This window comes from Rhopalosiphum maidis, chromosome 4, assembly GCF_003676215.2.
Source record: "Rhopalosiphum maidis isolate BTI-1 chromosome 4, ASM367621v3, whole genome shotgun sequence".
Taxonomy (NCBI): Eukaryota; Metazoa; Arthropoda; class Insecta; order Hemiptera; family Aphididae; genus Rhopalosiphum; species Rhopalosiphum maidis.
This window is the reverse complement of record NC_040880.1, coordinates 16894178-16914160: the sequence shown is the minus strand read 5'-3', so window position 1 is coordinate 16914160 and position 19983 is coordinate 16894178. Positions and strand designations below refer to the sequence as shown.

At 27.6% G+C, this 19983-nt stretch overlaps 1 protein-coding gene across 3 annotated transcripts in view; it reads right to left on the bottom strand.

Moving 5' to 3' along the window:
- Nucleotides 1-19983, bottom strand: part of LOC113547854 — a 148772-nt gene that overhangs the window by 110304 nt on the left and 18485 nt on the right. For all 3 annotated transcript variants that reach the window (XM_026948391.1, XM_026948392.1, XM_026948393.1), the window contains exon 2: nucleotides 2666-2716. The gene's annotated coding sequence lies outside the window, so the exon portion shown is untranslated. The remainder of the gene's footprint in view (nucleotides 1-2665; nucleotides 2717-19983) is intronic.

Genomic DNA, 19983 nt, shown 5'->3' with positions numbered 1-19983 from the left:
TTTTTTTGTCCTGAAAATCATAATCTATAAACATTCACGGGGTGTGACTAATGCTAACGTATACATAGGAACCGATTTTTATTGTCCACCAAAAGCCGAACAATAGCTGATAATAGTATACAACGCGGCAATTGTGGTCAACCGACCAGCACGACTGGCAAAACTTTCAAAGGTCCAATATCATATAATTTGTTTTTTTTTTTATTTACCTTTAACGGCTTTCATATAAAAACCAATACGGATGATATAAATATATAATATATAAATTCCATCTCTCTTGTACTATATTATTTATTATATATTGTATACTATGTATATATTATTGTGTACACGATTATTCTTTTAAATTATATTTTTATGGTTCACTTTTAAAAAGGTCACGAACCTTTCGAATACATAACACTGTTACAGCAGCAGTACAAAAGTTAATTGTGCCAAGGGATACATAGTGTATATTTTGTCAAAAACAGATAAATTATTTGCACTGGCTATACAATTCTACGTATACTGTAAACCACAGTTACATATTATAGTTATAGGCTTATAATATTATAACATGATAAATATTTTTTGTCACGAAAGAAATGGTCGATAATAAAATAAATTGACTAAATATTATAGAAACATAATATTTTAATTAAATTGTGTTTTCCAAACATTAAAATAATATTTTGATATGATAAATATTTGTGATGAGAGTAATAATTTTTTTTTTCATTTTAGTCTATTCTAAAAACAGAAAAAAACAAAACAAACTGTAATAATACATAATATTATTATAAGCGGGTCATAAAATGTTTTACAATTAATACATATACGTACGCGTTGTCGTACGAACTTTTAAAATACCACCCACTAAAATGTATTAAAATTAAAATAACAAAAACCATGTATATAAAATATTCAAAATATTTTTAATACATTATTCTTATAGTAACACATACATAGATAAAATATGTAATGATAGGTTATTTATGATCAGTTGCTTGTCGGTGTCTATTTATATGCAAAAGTTTTGAAAAAAAAGTAATTGAAAAATACTTTCGTGGTCAAGACTTTTACTTGCTTACGATTTATTCAACAGTTCACCGTTTTCTCAAAAAAAAATACTCAGCGATTCAAAAGAAAAAAAATACCTGTGCGTATTAAAGTACAATCTGCGTTCGATATTGTAAAATATATATTATATTGCAGAGGTACTGCATAATATAAAACTTTTGTACATCCTACGGCGAGAAAAAATAATAATATTTTCTACGCAAAAAGAAAAAAATATGACTACAAATAATGGATAAAATAAAATTCCGATTGGGATTAGAATTATTATACATAGATTAACATAGACTTTCAATTTGGAACTCGGTTAAATATAATATCTACCAATTGATGATAATAATTTTTGTGGATAAATAAATGTTAATACCAAATTGTCGATTAATTCATTGTACTGAACTAAAATTCTGAGAACACGATTTGAATGTGCACAAAAACTAATGTGCATAATGAGTGTTTCGACGCGGGTAAATATTTGCGAAACAATAATAAAAATACATATCTAAACGCACGATATTATGATGCGTTTCAACGTAATTGGCGATGATAGTAAACGATATATAATTGTTGTGGTTAAATTTTAATTTCCCATCGATTTTACCGTGTCGACGAACTGTGGCAGTTTTAACGGCAATTAAAGAACAAATCGATTTAGTGCGATTCAAATATGTATAATATATACATAAATACATAATAGATAATATCATATTGTGCAAACAGTTATCGTAAAATATCGAGAGACATGACAGTCGTGGTACCATTTTCAGCATCGACAAGGGTGTTGTTGTAGACGGGTTATAAAACAATAGCAAATTGTCAGTGTAAATAATAATAATAATAATAACAACAAATCAGGGGAGTTATGGTTGATTGAAGCCTTAAATACAATTTTAAAGATACTGTCTGCTGCTGATTTATTGGTTAATTATAAAATTGTGTGCGTAATACTTCATTTTGTTAGCTTACACTACCTACTTATCAGAATTTATATTATGTCCAATATGTTGATAGTTTATCATATTTTGTACTTGGATATGAAACATAATAATTATTTTTAAAACGCATTATTTTAAAATTTATCATTTTAGTTTAATATATTATATTATCGAAGTTTTTTTCGCTAGATGGTTTCTTCAACAACTGGACATGTATTTTAATTATTCTATTAACCCTCATACTTATTGTACATTCATAGTACATTTATATTGAATACATTCTATGTTTTAAAAAAATATATTTATTATATTTAGAATCTATATTTTAGCTACATCAGCTCATATTTTATAGTAATTTGTGATTTTATACTGGTATACTATTATTAAAAAAAAAAAAAAAAGTATAAATAATCAAACGGAAATATCATGTTTCTTATGTCTTATATAGTGTCGTAGTATAAATAAAATATATCGATCTGTATTAATTTGGTCAATAGAAAATAGTATATATTATATAAATCTATTCCTATATAACATCTAAACTACTCTATTTATTACTTTTTGGAAACTATATATCTCATATTACTGACACTATCAGTAACATAATATGATCAGGACACTAATATGTATACTTATCTAATCAACATACTTTATTAATAAGAAATAAATGTACATACCTTTTATACGTCTCTTAATTTATGAATGTTCATGACAGCAATAACATTCGACTATAACAATAAACAATGCCAATAAAAATACAATTTGGTATCAATATAACGATAGATGCTCAAAAGAGAAACTATATACCATAGATAATAGTTTGTAATACATATATTATATCATCTATATGTCATATACACATTCAATACTATGATTCAACATGTGTTACAGTGTCAGCGACCGCATAGCCGACAGTGGCTATACTAATATTATTGTAAATAATAATTATTATGATGTGACTTAAAAGAGATCAGTACATTTTCCCGACATTCAATTGCCCGATACCATTTGCTCGACTATCATTTGACCGACACTACATTTGCCCGATACTACACTTTGCTGACTTAAAGGTACATAATATTCTATGTACAATTCTTTTTTTTGTCATTCCTAAGTACACCCCTTGAAATAATATAATATGCGATCTTTTCGCAGGCCTATAATTTTCAACCTACATTTTTGGGGTACTTATGAAGATTGATTATTGCAATAATGATAAAAATCACGTCATCTGCACCAACAAAGGTTTTCTAGAGACGTTTTATTGGGACCTGGCCATTAAACGAGCTGATAGTTGACGCGTGGGAGAATGAACGAGAATGAGAAATTCCACATAATATGAAAAATTACATTTGAATAATGCTAATCGGCCATCCCCACGCATACGATGCCATTATTCGTGTTTTCCAATACTATATTCGATTTATAATGTATTGTATTATTCAAGTGTTTTGATGTAACTACGACCTACCTAACTGAGAAATATATTAATACAGTGTGCATGAAGTTGTATGCAGATTTGTCAATAAAACTAAGTATACATATCATAGCAGGAAAGCTGTAATGTAAAATGTATTATTAACAATATCGTAGTTGTCGTTCGCATATTTCTCGGGGCTGAACAATTATTATAATACATATTATATGGAATCTCTCTCATTGATCACAATTTATATTACACTCATATATTATTATTATAAGGAAATACTCTGAGTAACAAATAATTTTTAATTATATCTATAAAATTTATACCTGAAGGCCGACTTCATAGAAAACAAATATATAAATGTATTTTAAAATAATGGAAAAAATAATGACTCATATGCATGATCGTTTATAATAATTACTAAATGTATACTACCTAGCTGTTATTTGTTAATTAATAAAATCTAAAATATTTCATAATTTTATTTTTTATGACATTTTTAACCACTAACTATAAATTATTATGGTTATGTTTATATAAATTTGAAATATAACAGGACGATATTTACAAAAAATAAATTTTAAATTTATAATCCTTCAAAAATAAAAATAAAAATAAGAACAAGCCTCCTTGTAAAGTGCCTATGCAGATAACGGAAACGCTAATGATAAACCTTATGTTTTTGTAACCGTTAAAATAATCATTGAATGCTTGCATTGTATTTATTTAACCTAATCTTACCAACCTCTTTCCCGTAGATTTCAAAAATCGGTCTCTTGGTCTATAAAAACTTCATATAATTTACGATTCCCCTGGATCACCCCATCCGTGATCCAGGAAACTAATACATTTTAGAAAAATGTTCGTTTTCCAATTTTTCTTCATGTTTGACACTATATGTACACTATATGTATTATATAATATATTACGAGCTTCGCGATAGTTTATGTATAACATCAGTGATACGTGGTCCGTCTGTTGTGTAATACCATCTATAATAATTTATATGGAATCATTATTATTAATTTTTATTACATTTATTACGGATGCTAAATATAAAAATATCTATATGCCTATTGCCTATCCTTGTGGCTGACGAACAAATTTCACTAATACAAGTTTCTTTCCTGCAATACATTTTAACTTTCCCAATATAATTTTAATCAAATTTATCAATATTTAAAAAAAGTTTATAAAATACAAATTTTCATTAAAATAAAATGTCCTTTGTACTTAATTCACGTGCATTATAGTCTACAAATTTTGGGATGAAGTCTGCACACACTAGAGTACCTATGTAATACACATACACTGTTGTGTGTTTACACCACATTTAATGGAATTACGTAGCATTTCAATCTATGTGCAAATAAACTTTTAAATTTATTTTTTTTCCAAATAAAATTATCTTAATGTTTTAGTTATACGCAGACAATGTAACCATATAGGAGCATTCTGCCAAAAACGAAATTGAAAGTTTTCCTTATTTATATCTTCTCTCTTGATTATATTATATTTTAATACATATTAAAACTGCAATGTCTTAGTTTAATTTTTAATAATGATATAGAATACGTTGATACAATTACATGGTTTAATCACAATAGAAATGTATAGAGCGCATAAAACAGAAAATATTAGTAAGCACTATGACTGCGATATAATATGTAAAGATATATTATATGACGGTACACAATATAGTATACTTTTAGGTTTCTTTATTACAAGCTCAAAACTGTGAAACAGGTAATATTATAGTTCAGAATATTGTTCTACCACAGTTCATTACCTACCTACTGTGTATACGAATGCATGATCATCCGTAAACAACGATAGTATTAAATATTTATGCTTTTGTATGAATAGAATATATACTATGATATAATATACATCTCATGAGAACTCACATTTAATAAAAAAATGTATACATTATACTTATAAAATATTCTATATATAAAAATAAACGTTTAATAATTTATTCTTTTCGAACAGAATAATGATAATTGAGAAAAAAAGAAAATCAACGGTTTTTGTTTAAGTTTTAATTATAATATACTCGATTATTAATACATGAAAAAATATTTAAAAAAAATAATAATAATAATAAACGTTTTTCAATCCTTATACCTATGTTTATCGTTTATAACTAACGTTCTTTATAATTTCTATTTAAATTATAATTATTCTACCACAAGAATATTCTCGAATTAGAGCCGATGATTCAATTTACTTATAAAAAGATAGGCTACATGTAATTTTTTATTAGTACATACCTACGAAATTAATTTTCATTGATAATAAATTGAAAAATAGCGGTAAATTAACAGAAATTACATAGAAATTACATAACTATATATATATAGGTACATCTAAAAGTTTGATATTAATTTATATTTGTAATGTAACGCCAAAAACATAATAATATTATATTGAACATGACAATATATATTGACCCCATGTCAAAGTAATTTATAGAGCGGTTTCTTGTCATTTCAGTTTGGCCTTATTATATGACGAAGTTAATGATAAATAGAAGAAAAAAAAATTCATTTTCTAAAATCCTATATTTAAAACATTGTTAACGGCTTAATTTCCTATCAGCTGAGTTATAGCAGACTCTGACTGTAAAAATCGTTTTCCTGGAGTTATTTATTTAATTAGTATATTCTAAACAAAATATTTTTCCAATCAAAACTGATAGTTTTTTAAAAATAGATAGGCGAAAATGTAAAAAAAAATAATATCAATAGAAAATAAATTGCTTACTTGCAATAAAACCAAAAATCTGTAACAGTTATTTAAGCCAGACCAAAAAATAATATTATTAAATTTCTAATGTAATAATATAAAAAATCTATTTTACTTTAAAAACGATACAAATCATTTTAACTTCAATACATTATTTTTTTTAAATACTTAATAATATATTAAATTATATCTTTTTTTATTTTTCTGGTAAATAGGTTTTGTTTGTAAGTTATATTTCATCTTTAAAAACATAACTACCAGAATTTTTCAATTTATTCATTTTGTGAAATCGTTATTAGAATAATATGTTTTATTACAGTCAATAAATAGGTACTCGAATGTATCAGAAATAAAATATTGGCCATTAATGTATTGACTCAATATTATAAATCATTCATGTTTATATATAAGTACACTGCAATATTATAATAGCAATATATTGATAAACTACTACATTTTGTGACATTTATGCATGTAATAATCTCATACATAAACTCTCATACCATTAATTTTCAAAATGCTGTGTTTAATTTAACATAATTGTATTTTATTCTTGTTAAAATAGAAAATTGAAAATACAATTGAAAAAGTAAAATATTAAAAGCGTAGTTATGTACGACAAGTCTCATAAACTTATTTTTTATATTAAATTTTCTTAAGTATGGGCTTATAATAGAAATATATTTTAATAACTATTAACGTGTCCATGATCAAATTTAAACTACCGATAATAATAAGTATAATTTGATATTGTCTAATACCTTAAAAGTCAAAAACAATTTCAATATTCAAGTTATATATTATTAATATTTCCATCAAAATTTAAATTCAAAAAAAGCTAATCACCTGATAAAATATTGTAACCGAGTGTGGTGTGTAATTGAAAGGATTTCGGACGAATAAGTTAAAAAAATAAATAAATAAACGAATCAAAGCAAAAACTTTATAGAATAATACATAAAGTAGTTGGGAGCTTTTATTAAAAAAAAAAAAGATAAGGATTGTAATAAGTGGGAGTAATATTTACTTAATTTTCACACGAATAAGCATTAAAACGCAAATATTATACATAAATGCTAGCTGCAACCATTTTTAGAGTTTAATCAATTTTAAAGTATCGATATTATTATTTTACCATCGGGAATTAAGCTATCAATCAGTAAATGATCTTGTAAAAATAATTTTCAATTTAATAGCTTAGCGAGTAATTAATAATAATAATATAGTGATTTCTATAATAATTTCTTATAGCTAGATTTTAAAATTAATAATATTCTAATACCTAACTAACATAGGTACTTTATAAAAATGATTGTAGCTTAGTTGGTCAAATAATTCATTTATGCTGTTTCTTCATGGTAAAGTAATTTAATAAGTATGATGTACTTAGGCCATACAATTTAATTCAAACATGAATTTATAAAATACACAATTAAATAAATAATTATACTGCAAATTAAACGGTTGAATTATTAAGAATAACAATATTTAAAGTAAATATGTAATATACTATATATATATTAGGTACAATAGTATTTTTCCAAATTAATATTTTTATTAAATACAATTTTTGAAAATTATCGTATATTATTTATAATTATAAATATCTAAAAATAAAAGTTATTATTGATGCATTGGTTTGGATATCCTATTAATTTGATTTAGATTTATAATTATTAAATATGATTTATTATTTATTAGTATAAATTGTGTATTTCAGTGGTAAAATAAATTTGCATGAAGAATTCTAATATTTTTACTTTCTTTATTTTTAATCAAGTAAGTATGATAATTGAAATGAATGAGATCTGCATATTTAAAACTTCAAGAATTTTTGTTAAATAGGAAAATGATAAAAATGTAACTCAGTTGTAAAGAGTAGGTGGATAATTAAACTAGCTTTAACATAAAAATATATATATTGGAAAGATCCGATATCACGCTCAAGTATAACCAATTATTCGCCCAGTATAACGATTTGAATCAACAAAAGCGTCGGAGTGAACAGTCCCGAAATTTCTATTTTTAACTTTTTTCCAAAACTATTAAAGCTAAAAAGTTGGTTGATAGCTCATTAAAAAGGGATTATTAAGTAGATACAAAATGTGAAATTAAATAATTTTTTTTGAAAATTTTTAATTTTTCGCAGATAATAAAAAAGTTATTTTTTGCTAGATTTTCATTTAGTATGGTAGATTACTGAAACTGGAGAACGGATTTTGTTATTTGTGGTCTTGTTAGATTCTCATTGGCTAGGAGAAGTGCTGTGAAGATATTCAGAACTTTATCTCCAATCGTTAACTCACTACAAAGCTATAAAGCTGAAAAACATAAAAAACGCCCAATAAAATGTGTTTTAATTTTTTTGAAGCTCTGTAGTGAATTAACTATAAAAGATAAAGTTCTGAAAATCTTCACTACACTTCTCCAAGCTAATGTGAATCTAAAAATATTCCAAACAATAAAAATCCGCTCTTCGGTTTCAGAGTTCTATCTCACTAAATGAAAATGAAAATAAAATACATTATACATACATATTGCATACAATTAATAAATTTCGAAAAATTGAAAATCAAGAAAGTCTACATGCCGATCTCGGATCTCTAACTTAGCAAGCGTTTTTAATTGAGTATTTAATATAAATTGATAATTATATTCTAGTGATGGCCAACATAAATATTTTCACGAGTCACGTGGATAAATACTATGATACCAAGAGCCAACATTCTTATAAAAAGGTACCTACTTGTTTTTATGTTTTGATACATTTTTTAAAATGTATACCATTATTTTAAAACTAATAATAATAATAATAAATACATTTTTATTTTATAAATCAAACACTAGTCACTAATTATTCCACCCTTGCTTTATTATATCAAAAGAGTCTTTTTATTCAAAAAATTTCCTTAGAATAATATTGAAAAACAGGCTGCTCAAAACTAATACGTATATGTACATTTGTTTTTGATTTGTCTAAGAATCAGCTCGGAGTATGAAGAAAATACCGCACACTAAGTACAATAAACTTTCTAAATAACATACAGACTTACTCTAACCTAATCTAATTTAACATAAGATAATATAAGTTCCAATGAAAACAATTAAATAATATCTGGTAAAAATATTGCTTAGTGATCTTTATCACATTTTATCTTAAATACAATAAACGCATATATAATGATCATAATAATATTATAGATGAGAATGAAATAAAAGATTTTATCACGGCGGTGTATTAATTTTTACCTACAAATTCGTTTCGTTATTGTGTACTATAATTTTATGAAGCCAATTTCAGTCAAACTAAATCACCTGACACGATTTTTCCGGTGAGTATTTATGAAACGTATTCACGTAACGCATCGATTTTACAATAACCATAATAGCACTACTGCAGTATCAAACAATTTGTTTTTACAGTATTAATCCCATTCAACCGCAAATATTGTTTCACGCTTTACAATAATATAAATATTTATTTGAAAAATAAACAACAACCATTAGCAGAAGATAATAGGCACGTAATGTCAGCGCCGTAAACGCAGTTCAGCTACACTCAATTGTAATGACGGTGTTGAGTCCCGGGGGGGGGGGAGACTGAGGTTCGAATCCATGGTCAACTATGGCCAAGACGGCGGCGATAGTAGTTAACAAAATATATAAACATAATATCATACTATGTATCATTATATGTAGGTACATACATTATTATATACACAACAATACCGACATTTATGTATATGTAGGTGGTGTAGTATGGGGCACACCTTTAGCGGTATAGGATTTGTGAATTGGTTAGGGGGAGGAATAGGATGAAAATGCTATCTGCAGAACTTCAGCACGTTTCAGGGATTAAGGGATTAGCACTATATTTCGTGTTCCGAGCGTTTATTGGTAGACAATTAGCATTCTTTGTGTCGAGGTCCGCAAAGCTAGAGCCGCCCTCGAAATCGTTATCCCTTATAACGTTTTCACTATACATAATAATAATAATAATAATGAAATTAACGATAATAACATATAAACGACTCGGCGTAGGTGTATATAATGTGCATTTGCTTAGTACACCACACACCAGTCGGTTTACGAATGTTTTCGAACACATAGCAAGGAGTGTATTGTATGCATTTTTTAGCGTCGTAATGCAACGCCTTTTAATACCAATGTCAACAGTGAAACGTAAATATTATATTGTTGTAAACCGAATGTAAATTCATATAATGTGTGATGGGTAGATTAAATCGAACGTTTAACAAACAACTCATATATTAGGCAATGCAGTTTATACTTAATTAATTATTAATACAATTATTAAGTAAATAGTATTCTTTGTTTAATTATTTAATTATTGATATTATTAGTATTTTTATTTGTATAATTATGTCGCATTCGCAAAACATAAAATGAGTAGGTACACAACACATGATAACATTTAAACTGTTTAAATAAACAAAATTAATACAATTTTAAGCCATGACTGATCGGTGTTAGCCATATCTATTAAAAATATTTTCTTATACACATAATTTTATGTTCTAGTGCGTAATAAAAAATAAATAAATATTAAATTGAAATTTAATATTCAGATTTTTAGAGATAGTCTTTTGTATCATGCATCCGATTATTTAGTGATACAATTTCCACGAGAACGTACGTAAGGTTAAAACTGTATACAAACTTGCTACAAAACTAAAACAAGTTAACGATGAAATCCATTTATTGGATTTCAATTTTTCGACGAAAAAATTAAATACCAAATAATAATAAATATAGCGATTATTGAGTTAATCTTTTTGACAATAATGTGCTAGAAGTTAAAGATCTGGTGAGATAAAAATTTAGATTTATATTATAAAAAAATAAAAATTAAAAAGAAACGACGTACACTTGTGAGTTGTAACATACAGTTATTGTGGAGTGTGGTTATGAGATGAGTGAGTACTGAGTATAGTTGTCTTTGCAAAGGTAGTATTGTTCTGTTTTGTTCTATATTATTTTATTTTTAAGAAGAAAAAAGTAACCTCACGGTATTATTATTTTATTTTTGTGTCGCGTGTGAAAAAAACTTTTATGACTGAATACGTCGAGTTTGCGCAATCATTTATTCTAAAACTTGTTTTAAACGAAAAACTTCTACAGAAAAAATAAACTATGAATTTCCTCGCTAACAAACGTCATCAAGGTGACGACTTATTTACAGTTTTCTTAAAAAATTTTCTCATAAAATTCAACTAAGATTTATATATATATATATATATATATAAAGAATTACTATGTAATATTTAAACTTTGTATCAAATTAATCTATTCGTTTTTTTGAGCGAATTTATAAATTTGTTTGTTTAATTTATTAAAACTCTAACAAGTTTATTAAATCATGATAAAATGAACTAGTATATTTTTTTTAATAAATGAAAAATAAATTAATAGGTACTTTTTAAACAATGGAGTCAAAATATATTATTGAATTCGTAATATAGTTAGGTAGTTATTTGTAAAATTTATTATTTACGATGAGCAAATTGTTTGCTTAAAATAATATATCAATTATTTATCACAAATGTGCATAAAATAGCCTATACAAATCATATGTTTATCCGATGATTGCAAATATTGAAAGCACCTCCACGAAAAATTATAATATATTATATAAATAAATAAATAAATAAATAAATAAATAAAAATATAAAAAAATTAAATAAAATACATTTATTTTAAATCATTTATGAAAAATATCGTATATTACTATTAATAACATAGCGAAAGCAATACGCCGTGGGTATATCTACATCGAAATGTATCATTTGTTTGTTGTGTAATTCAAAATGATACCACGACTTCAAATAAATCCAATAAATAGCATTAAACCTTCACGTTGATTAGATTTACTTACATGTCTCATTCTCCGCTTTTATATAAAATATTCAATTTAGATAATGTGTACGCTACTCTCATATATGGTGTGTATTGGCAGACTCATATTACGATGTACAATATCCGACTATCGTATGCGGTTTTCCAAACATGTATAACTTCAAAGAGAATAACATGTTTCAAAAACCTGAAACCTGCTCATATACGAGGGTTGACGATCGACGCGCCCAAATGTATGCTTTTATATAATATACAATAATATTATAATATACGTTATTATTTTTCTTTACCAACGGGTAATCTGACATGCGAGCTATGTTGGAATAAAACCTAACCTCTAATATGGTACAGATTTTATTATATTATATTTCGACGAACGCCGAAACTCAAGCAAAACCGCAGCACGCGCGGGTAAGTTTTCGCGAAGTCTGTACGAAAACGTATAGTAACAAAGATGTCGGGTCGTCGATAATATCATGATACAATTCCCCGTGAGTCCGATAGTGCTGTCGTACCGCAACCGTAATTCACGCTCGTATCGCGGTTTTCGATCTGTCTCACGTGTTCCTCTATCGGGATTTTCGCCCCCGGGCGAGAAGAAAAGCCCTTTGACCGAATTGCGGTGTTCAAGTATAGTAATCGTGCGTGTGTGTACGGCTGGGTTTGTCCCGATGTCGTGTGATATCGATATTAATATGTTATACAATATTTTGATACTATAATACGCCGACACCGGCAGCACCGCGTTTCGTTGTGTAGACAGCGATTGCAGAGCGACAGTCCACACTTCTACAGAGTACTGTATGGGGAATCATACGACAAGTTACTACCTAAAACCACGTATTTATGTATCCGGTACCTCTGGGTCCAATGATGATCGACAATGATAACGTAACGAATACACATTTGTATCGTAACTATGGGGGTCTTAAAATGATCACTGCTAAATTTTCTTTATCGTGCTTATGTGCTTATACTTTAAGGAATATAACATTTAAATTAATAAGCAATGTATTATGTTAATTCCAATTATTTATTTAATTGATTGTCGCCACCACAAATATTTGTAAAAATAAATAAATAATATATGAATTTTATAATAATATTCGATTGACAGACGTTAGATTCAATGAATTAAGCCCAATTAAAATGTTAGTAAAATATCAATTATTTAGTACAATAATGACTTTTGTCCAATATTATTAAATTATTTCAAGTTAGTTTATGTTTATCAATCAATGAAATATACTTGAGCCGTTCAGTCGTACATCACAAGACATGAACAAGACAGATAGCTAATATTTTAAATTCAACTTAACGATGGTTTTTTTACAATTGTTGAAGTAATTTTGTCATAGTAAAAATATTAAATAAAATAAAATTTTTATTCTTAATATGCATAATTGTACATTTTAAATTGATAAAATACAGCTTTCAGATAGATTCATAGATAGTCATAGATTCTAAGTATTCACTAAATACTTTTTGATTAGCTGTAATTTTTTTTTTTTTTGTTTGTTTATGGTGAAAATTTAAGTTAAATTATTTAAAATTAAATTGGACCTTAGTACACTTTGAAAAATATTTATTAAATCTAGTGATATTTTAATGAAATATAACTGAGCATAATTATGTTGAAACGGTTATATCCATGTATGTATAGTTGTATCATTATTATTTTTTTTTAACAAAATAACTATATAATATTATTGTAATATTTTAAAGTATTATTATAAGTAAAGAAAAATTTAATTTTGGATGAGAGACGTGATGTCGTGACCGTCGCTAAGACGATCGCCAGACGTAAAATAATAATATACATAGCGACAAACAGGAGTGTGTCAACGAAGACGACAATGACGATGACGGTTTACCACGTAAAATCCTTAACTCGAGGCGATGGCGCGTGCGTATATAACTTTGTGACTCTAATGAGCGCTCTGGCAGATGATTAATGGGTTATTTGCTCGCGTACTGATGCAGTGCAATCTTGCGAGACGTCACTATATGTATAATATACATTGTATATCGTATGTATAATACACACACACACACACAACACACACACACACACACACACATATATATATATATATACTATATGTTTATACGCATATATTGTAATGACGTATACATATTGTGTATATACTGTTATACTTCTGGCAGTTATTGGACGACGAAACGAAGTTCACTGGTTGGACGTTTTTGTTGCGTCCTTAGAAGAGGAAAAAATAACAGTTTCATATTATGCAATATACGATATAGTACCACCTGAGGTTAATCTAGTGCACACGAATTACTTCTGTGCCATGACTATTTAAATAAATTCATTAATCTTATCAGGATTATGAGCATTTGATTCAGTTGGAAAAAAAATTTAAAAATTGTAAAACATACCAGTTCATACAATATAATAATCATATTTATAAGATTATTTTTATTGGTAGGTAATCAGTGTAGGTCAAATGATTTTATAATGGGAGGAGGGTGGCTGATTTTTTAATATGTACTACTTATAACTAATATCAATTTTTTAAATTAAGGTAAATTAGTACTTATTTATAACAAATGAGAAGTATGTTGTTATTGAATATTCACGATTATCCAGCGGTGAAATTCCCGTATGTATAAGCAACTAAATATTAATAATAATAACTGCCTTGTTTCTAGAATTCTAGAATAAATTTAGAATCTAGATAATAATAATATGTATATGCTCATAAGCGTTATTTAAGAAAAAAATAAAACTACATTTAATACATTAACATTATAGTACAACACACACAAATTTAATTTTTATAAATATGGAAGAAAAAAAGTCATATATCCCCCAACATCCCCCGTTTGACCACCACTGTAGATAATCCTTATCATCGATTATTAAGTTAACTATTAAGACCAGGAATTGTTATACTTAGTATTTTATAATAAGTATATATATATATATGTATATAAATATATTTATAATGATAAAATATTTATAAATTAAGCGAAGAAAAAGTCAGCAAACATAAAAGATTATTATATATTTTTTTTATTAAAAAAGAATATTTACAATCTATGTTACAACGCATAATAAGCAAATAAGAAAATGAAAAGAATACACAATGGAGAGGAGAGATCATCCAGTCATAGAATCCAACGTTAATTTTTTTTTCGTAATTATTTTTTATTTAATTGTTATACATTTTTTTAAGTATTTTAATATTTTTAAACACAACAACACAAATAAGTAAGCACCAAACTACGTTATTTAAATAGTCACTTAAGGAATATGACCATTGATTATCTGTTTATTATAAAAACATTGACAATACGAAGTGACAATGAATATGAAAACTAATTGAAAAGTAAAACTTTATATTTATTTTTCACCGAGTTTTAATTTTTTTTATCTAGGCTTTATTTGGTTTTTCAAAACATATACATCATATTAATATATTATACGTCAATGCATGTATTTATAATTTTTAAATAATAAATTGACGTAGAATCGTAAGAAATTGTTGATATTTAGTATTAACCTGTAAATAATATTGCCGATGCCTGGTATGCATAATACTTTTACTATATAGTCGTTTTTATCGTTATTCCCGGTAAACGGGTACAATGTGTCGAATATGATAATATTAGGATAATAGGATCCTCGATCAAAATTTATTCATTTCATCAAAATTGTGTTGCCCTTCTCAACATTAAAATATTATAAATACTTACTTAACTGTTAATATTCAGACGGTGGCGCGAAAACGGTTTGTCAAGATTCACGGCTGATATTTCACCACACCGAACAACACTATTATAATATTCATACCTACCTACGTTCTCACTACGGCAATTCCGAAAACAGTTAAATCGAAAATCGGACGTACAGAAAACGTTTTAACAAACATAGACCAATAAAAATACAATGATCACATGCAGCGAGTATAAACCATATAGTAAAATAGTACATGGTTTAAATATTAAACAATGATAATATGACCGCAATAGTGGTCGCCTCAACAGAGCTTACCGTGGTTTTATATAATATAACTTTGGAATTTATTGGCTGACATGTTTGACAAACTAAAGAGGTTCTAAATCTATACATTATTAACCATGACCTATAGATGATCATATTGTGTATGGTATAAAAATTATTATAGTTTCGTTTAGTAGGAAACCATGATATTTTCTGTTAAAGTGTCAATCATTCTCATAAAATACTATATATTTTCATTGGATATTAATTGTTCTTACGAAAAATCCTAACGGTCGTTTTATACGCGATAATATCTACCATTCGATTTGTAATCACATAATTTTCAAGAACTTTTTTTCAACTTAATTTTTGTGTGTATATTTCGTATGGTGTTGTACAGTGTGCGACAGTATTTCGTGATACTTTGTACCTACATATTACCACCAATTGTTTTTCGCCACAGTTTGTGTGTACATATTATTACAATGTTGCGCAATGGTAAGACAAGACTTAATCACCTTCGGCGGATGACAGGGCATGGCATCAGCTTCCCGAGTGTATACAAGGTAGATATACTAAGTTGCCTATATGGCTATATTATATAGTTCACTAAACGTTTCTTGTAATATACAGTTTCACATGACTGTTCATTAAAAATTATAATTTATTGCATTTACATATACTGTTATAATAATATAATATATGAAAGAGTTCAGAGAAACCAATGAAAACCTTTGTAAAATAATCGCATAGTACGCTGTATGATGATTTTTAGCAAAGCGCATAATATATTAATATCAAGTAGTAAGGACTGTAGCTCATAAACGAACCGATGACACACATTTTGAATTTTTTACTCAAACGTGTAACGTAATTTTATTATAATGCAAAAGTGTGTTCGATGTTTATGAGTCATATATGTTCGTGGCACAGCCAATCCAATAAACGTCGTTGAATTCTGATGAACATCAAAAGATGTTTGATCGAGTATGTGTTTTGCAAGTGTGTCTATCATAGACTCACGCACCTTAAATAACCCAACCACCAACTTTGTCAAAAATATGATTAATCAATAAACATAAAAAATATTTGTGTTTATTAAATTAAACTCATTTTACAATTTACTACATATAACATACAGCTATCTAGTACTTAACTTTAAAGTAAGTTTCTATCTTTACTTTTGCTTAATATTAATAATTTAATGAATTTAATAAAAACTAGAATTAAATGAATTGATTTCACAAGAAGTACTTATAGAACGATGTTGCTTATTATTATATAATTATTAATAATATAGTATCTTAACTTTTTAAAAAAACATAATAACGAGTGAGAATTTTTATAATAAATATAATTTCTATAAGTTTTTACAATGACATTTTTCCAACGATAAGAAAGTAGAAACGGCCAGTACGCAGTTATACTTGTTTGATCTTGTTATATCGGGAGTAGTAAACATAAATAAAGTTAATTTGGCTCAGTTTTTGTAGAGAAGTCTTTTTCCTAAGTTATCAGAAAACGATCTAACCTGCGATTTATTAACCCTTAACGGTAATGCCATTCGAAATTTCATGCATCCAATGTATTTTCTCAAGATAATTTATAACCATTATGTCACTCTCTCGTAATATATAGTGACTTGAATAATGTTTGGCGGAAAAACATCGAACGCTGCTCAATTAATCCGTTTATGTGAGACACTATTATAATACTACATTTTTTTCTTTATTTGGACAATTAAAAAAAAATTGATGGATTATTAGTAATCTTGATTAAAATTTATAAACAATTTAAATAACATATTTATTATAAAATCAAAATAAGAAATATTTTAAAATACTTGAAAATAGTGGCATAATATCTAGCACATATCATTATTGTTGTTATTTTATATATGTATACATAATAAGTTTATATAAAAAGTCCCGATTTTCTAAGAAATAATTAACTGCGGTGGAAAATTCATTTTTTTTTTTTTACTATTAAACCAAAGAGAAATATTGGATTACCGAGAAAACTAAACATGGCACGATTATAATACAACATTATTACAGCGACGCGAAATACTCAACTTACGGACAACTGCGCGTAATACAAAAAATAATATGCTTTATCAATGCTACCGCACTCTACTGACTCATTATTAATTATATTATTGACTATAAGTATATGTTGTAACGTACTGTGAATATTCAATTTAGTCTATGTTTTTGCTGCTGGTCACAGCTATTTTCGTTATCATAAAAGTAAGTATAAAACAGTTGCAGCTTTTATTTGGATCAATTGAAAATATTATTTTTCTTAGAAATTAAATCAGTGACCTGCACTGGTCGCAACTAGCAAAACTGTGCGGCTGATAAATTGCTGACATATTATTCCCAGTTTTTTGTATCGTGATCATACCGCAGGTTATATTATCTGAACGCGGTATGTCTGTTCGTTTTAGTATAATTATAAAATATAAAAAAAAAAATACCTCACGGATAAATCGTTACGTACGTACGCCTGTGCGCGGGATCTGCTCTGGTCTGCCGGGAATACGCGTTATAGTATATTTTCACGTCAATACAAAGGCAAAGGCAAAGGCGGTGCTTGCACATAATGTATACACATATTATGTAAGCTCATCGCAGGTCATTACAAGACCCAAAAATGGGGTATCAGCATTCGGCATGGGTTAGCGAGCGGGTGGGACCGGTCATGATTATATTTTCTTGTTTGTTTTCCGCGCATCCGTGTATGCAGTTTGCCGTTTCGTTTTCGCGTGGAATTTATGTTGCGCGAAAAAGCAATAGAGAAATCTCTTAAGTGGCGACCGTATAATACGCGTTCATATTATAATATATATATATATTCACATGTATGTATGTACAACGGGTATAATAGTATACGATAGCGGCAGGACTGTATATACTATATACACGCTCACTACACATATTATTGTAAACACGCGCGGCCGCCGGCGGAGTGTGCAGAGTGAACGTAGGTAGGTAGTAGTTGAAGTAAGGGAAAAGAGCGAGTAGGTACCCCAAGGAAAAAAATGCAAAGACGTGAGCTGCATCTGAATAAAATATAATACCGCGTGTCTATAACGCCTAGTGTTGGAGAGTAGTTTCTTTTCTACCACCCCTCTTAGACTACCCCCACCACGATCGTCCATCTCTTATTCCGTCTCTATATGCGTATACATCATATTTTTATTCTCTTTTATTTTTATTTTTTTTTCTCTCGGGGCTATTCGCTCTTTCGTTTATTTTGTTTTGCCGCCCGAAAAGTCCCGCAGGCGTCTTTCCACGCCAGAAACCGTTGGCATTAATTACCCGGGTAAATTCACCGAAAAACTCGAGACCATCGCGTCGTTATTATATATACCAATATACCAGCTACTGCTCTGTGCACGCCGCGCCACCGCGTGTGCAAATGGTGTTGCACCCCACGACTTTTATGACTATACACTTTATCGACCCCATGAGTTTAATATAATCTTACGGAAAAACGGTAAGTGTGAGACAGTGAGACAGAAAACGCTGAATATACGAACGAGTTACACAAAAATTGTGTAGTTGATTTTACGACTATAACGTATATAATATAGCGTTTTACATACTATATTATGCGGTTTAAACCTATATTACAGTAAGGTAGTATCTATTGTTGTACATAAGAACTTCGAAAATGATCAAACTATGTTATTACTTAATAGTTATTACTATGTGAGCAGGCGTGATGTCATTGTAGTCGGTAATTGTATTATTATTATATTATGAATGGAAACGTTCAGCTGCTGTCATTAATTACCAATCAAAGTCTTCGACATATTTATGATAGCTATTAAAGATGTGAGCGTACCCGAAGTGAGACTTTATTTAGGTGTACGTAAGGTTAAAGCTTAATAAATTCCTCCCAAAAATCATTTTTAAATATTATGCAAAATAAATAAACAAATACATATACACAATATAAAATAAATAAATATA